The 4708-nt window shown below is 45.7% G+C and overlaps 1 long non-coding RNA gene across 1 annotated transcript; it reads right to left on the reverse strand.

The window, feature by feature from the left end:
- Positions 1-225: 225 nt before the first annotated feature.
- On the reverse strand, positions 226-4040 carry LOC120103518 (uncharacterized). Its single transcript, XR_005505817.2, has 2 exons — positions 3203-4040; positions 226-552 (listed from the first exon to the last, which is right to left on the reverse strand). It is a non-coding gene; the product is annotated as an uncharacterized LOC120103518 (long non-coding RNA).
- Between the last annotated feature and the right edge of the window lie 668 nt (positions 4041-4708).

Raw genomic sequence — 4708 nt, forward strand, 5'->3', positions numbered from 1 at the left:
TTCTAACTGAACTGTTTCCCTAGCCCAGCCTTTTTTATTCAATTAAAACTGATGATGGTCTAGTAATGTGTGTCTTGGAATGCATTGAACCAGCATTTGCTGACAATCTGCTGGGATCAGGGAGCAGACCCTAAGAAACAAGCACAGGATAAGCCTCTCACTCTCATTATACTTCAGCAATATTGCAACCATCATCTCTTGTTTGTAAAAATAAAGGAGGATCAGAAAATTTAAAATCTTTTATGTGAAGAAGTGCCAGGGGGTTTACATTGACTTAGTGTGATGCTGAAACTCATTCATTGGGAAAGAGGTTCATCCATCGATGATGATGCTGAAAGAGCTTTGCTCCTGGATTCATTTGATCTCTTTGTTCTGTTTGTTTGTTTGTTTGTTTATGAGACCCATGCTTAGAGAACCCACTTCCAGAATGCCTCCATGTTCTTCTATGTTGCCAAGAAGTGGGGATGCATGGGTGAGCCCTCAGGGAGCACAGCAGGCCAGCGATCCATCAGTCAGCCATAGGTTCCAGGGCCCATTTCTTCTGGTACATCACTGGCAAGAGAACAAGTGTTAATTATTCTACTTCCAGTGTTCTACAGAGACAGCAGTGAGTGTGCAGAAAGACAGGCAGTGCATGTGATCAGCTCCAGTCACAGGAGCTTCTCCTCACAGGAAGTCACCACACCATATCACTATGGGGATGGGAATCTGTGCCAGGGGTAGCAGGGTGGCAGCTGCCTAGAAACGCATCCAAGTGGCACAGTGATCTGCCTCTCTGGTTTCATGCTTCTCTTTTGTCTCAGGCCTTGGTTTCTTCTTTGCTTTTCTCTCCTTCTCCTTAGCATCTTTTATATTCACCTTCCCTATGCTGTTCTTCAGAAACTACTGATTCCTTCCTTCCCTTCTTTCTCCTTCCCTCCCTCCCTTCTTTCATTGTTTCTTTCCTTCTTTAATTCTCTCTTCAACCAACCTAAGCATACTAAGTAGTTACGTGTTTTTCTGCATGGTACCAGCAGAAATAAACAGAACACTCCTGTACAAGACAATCATTGCAAAGACATTATACACCCCTCATTTTGTAGAAGGCCAGAAAATGGGAAGGTATGTGTCAGTTAGTGGTAGATCCAGAACTAGCACTCTCTCCCTTGACAGTCATTACTACTTTAGTGCACAAACTCCACTAAATAATGTAATTCTTCTTCGTGATGCAAGCTGGTCCTGCTGAGAGACTTGACTGAAGACTTTGCACACACGCATAGCAGTTCATCTTCTACCTCCTCACCTATTCTCTCCTTCCCCTCCTTCTTCTCTTGTACCACCATCCACTCACCTACTTAGCCCACTTATCGGTGCTGATGGCTCAAAGCGATCAATGGCCAACGATGCTCTTCTTAATCCACATTTGTGTTCTAAGAAAACAGAGGTCTAATGGTGGAGTGGAAATCTGTGAGGCTTTTCACCTCAGATCCTGCATGGAAGTAGAGAGGAAACCTGCAGACAGAGACTCTGCCACTTTCACCTCACAGGACTATGCACTGGGCCCCGCTATTGTTAACTAAGAATTATGGGGCAAGAATGCACTGGTCTGTAGTGTGTGTCTCTACTTCTTTTCTCTTTCTTGAGATAAAGCACCTGAGAGAAACAATGAAATGGGAGAAAGATTCCTTTTGGTTCATAACTAAAGAGGTTATTTCTACCCATGAGGGAACAGAGACCTGGGATTCCTCTTGATGGACTGAATCTTAATGGGTTCGGAAGCAAGACCAGGTAATGCCAGCACTCATCATTTTGTCCCACTCTCCTACTTATTCAATCACAAGTCCACACACATGAAGGTGCCCATACATTTAAGGTGGGGAGGGGAGGGTCTGCCCTGGAAATATCTTTGTGGACACACCCAAAGATGTACCTTTTAGTGTCCTTGACATTTTTCAATCTAATCAATTTGACAGTTAAAATTGGCTATCACAAAAGACCTGGGTAGGAATTTAGAATGTCAAGGAATGTTTTTTAGGCCCAGAAAGAGAAACAATTTGCAGAGTCACAGCCTGTTCCATGAGAAGTCTGAACTAACTACATTGTCCCTCTGTCTACTCCAGAGCACTGTACACAGGAGAGACTCGTCCCCTCTAAGAAGGCAGGAAATGATGGATGCCTCTATTTGTTTCTCCCCTCTGTATTTGTTCCTAGCTTCGCTTCCTGTTTGCTTACAGAAAAGCTAAATTGTGCTGAATTTTCTGGGATCCCTCCAGATTTAGCTAGGTCTGAGATCTCCAATATTCTCCCCTCCATTAGCTTGGAGAAAAGCTTTCAAAGAGCCCTGAGATCTTGTACTTACTGACCCTATTTTCTTTTTACCACTGGCAGGGTACCAGGCTAACTTTGACAGACAACATTTTAGGTGTTTCCACCACACCCTGACAGACTCCCACAGGACTTCCAAAGAAGCACAGAAGAGCTAGATGTGTTGTTCCTTTGGCTGTGGCTGTGTAGCTGTGGGCCAGGCCCGGATGTACTCAAAGGAAGAGTGGATAGACAGAAAGAGAGTAGAGGAAGTTGGAGGTGGCAGGAGGAGGTGGGCCCATTTCTCAATACTCTAGTCAGCCATTGTAAATATGGCATGTGCTTCTAGCTTTGCCAAAACCAAGAGGGTAGCATTTGCCTGCAAATTCCAGGGAACTGAAGCGACATAGCAACTCTGTGTGAGCCAATGAGAGCAGCAGTCTTCTTGGCTCTCTGGGAAGATGACTTTTAGGATATTTTTCCCTCCAGGAAGAAAAGAGGACAAAGGCAAAGAGTATGAGGCACAGCACGAACCTGCCTGGGCTGTGAGATCAGAAGCACAGCGCCTACCACCTATGTAAAGCTGGCAGAGACTTTAGTTGGCTCAGCTAGCCAGAGTATCCCAGGCCCCTTGAGTAAGTTCCTTCATCTTCGTGGGTACCATCTCATGTGTGTACTGACTGCAGACAGCTATTCAGCAAGATCGCTTTGGATATCAGAATCACCTAGCGCAGAGCTAGGTGACAAGGATGGACATTATGAGGAAGAAAAAGAGGTCTGTGACAGATGGCCCTCCAGATAGTTAGGTACTTCTGGACAGCATACTCTTCTAGGCTGCTCATCACTGGCAGACAGAGTCCTTAGCCTGAGAAGCTGCTGTGTTTCAGTGTGTGCCTGAGGAAGCACCCAGAATACTCACCAGATGGGTGTTGTATAAATAGCATCATTGCCCACTGTTCTCGCTGTCCAAATCTCTTCGTCCAAGCAAGGTCTTCTGTGTTTCTCAACACAATTGGCTATGGCCTCTGGTCACCCTTCACCATGTCCCTACTTCAGGGATCCAAGAACTCCTGCAACTCAGGGCTCCAGGCTGCCACCACCTCGGCAGTGTGACAGTGTGTTCAATCAAGAGAGCAGCCTCAGGATCCGGAAACACGCTGAGCAGATCCAAGTCTGCAGCAGATCCAAGTGTACAGGCGCGTCTCCATCTGGCCAAGTGTCTTCTGTCTGGGACACGACCACCCACGCCATTCTTCCTGATCAAACAGTCGGGCTTGCAGTGAATCAGCTCCCGTGGTGGATGAGCAGAGCCCACTCTCCTTCTGAGGATGGAAGGTCTGTCTCCCAAACAAGCAGGAAGTGTAGGCCGTGCAGCCCTCTCCTCCTAGATGCCAGAACAACAACTCATTCCCCAGAAATGGATGAATTTCTTCTGTCCTTGTTTTAGCCTCATTTGCTTTCATTATCTTGGAAAAATGTAGTTCAAAGGAGATATGGAGTGGGGAGTCAGGTAGCTTTGCAACAGGTTATGATTTCATCATTAGGAAGTATACAACCTTGGACTTCTAACGACTTCTCCTGCACTCACTTACTCATTTTTACTATACAAATAACAGTGCCTTCCCATCCTACCATAGAGCAACCACTCCTCCACTCAAGACTCAAGAGATAGGAACCAAAGTGAAAGGTTCGTCCCAACAGAAAGGCACCACCATTACTGTAACTTTCAAGTTCCAAGAGAGGCATTCTGGTTTTGATCCCTGACGTGTTCCTTATCTATGTCACCTGAAAGTAAGTCAGAGGCTAAGACCTGAACAGATTGGCCAGAGAGAAGGAGTAAGTAGGAAAGGAGGTTGGTTTCATTGGGGTTTTTGTTTGTTTGTTTTTACATAGGTACATGTGGTATATACACATTAACATGTATATAGGATATATGTGTGTGCAGGTATACATGCAGAGACGAAGCTTGACATAGGAGGTCTTCCCGTGTCACTCTCCATCTTGTGTACTGAGGCAGGGTCCCTCTTCCTGAACCCAGAGCTAGCTAGTTCAGCTACTCGGCTTCCTTACTATGAGCTACAGGTGGGCTGCAACACCCTCCAGGCTGTAACATGGGCTCTGGGAATCCACATTCCATCCTCGCATTTAGCAGGGCAAGTGTTTTACATGCTGAGCCTTCAGCCCAGCCACAGAGTGAAATTATACAGTTTTCCCCACTAAATCCCTTCTGTAGCCATGCATACTCTATGTGTGCCTCAATGGAGAGATAGAGAGCCTCATCTCTGCCAGACTCTGATGTATGTGTCAGACTTGAAATGATGTAAGATCTTCCAGGAACAGAGAGTGAAAAGAGGAGACTGTAGCATAGAGTGTGATATATGAGACTATAAAGGAACAAGTAGTAGACACCTTTCTCTAAGGATCT

This window comes from Rattus norvegicus, chromosome 6 (genome assembly GCF_036323735.1).
Source record: "Rattus norvegicus strain BN/NHsdMcwi chromosome 6, GRCr8, whole genome shotgun sequence".
In the NCBI taxonomy this organism is placed as follows: Eukaryota; Metazoa; Chordata; class Mammalia; order Rodentia; family Muridae; genus Rattus; species Rattus norvegicus.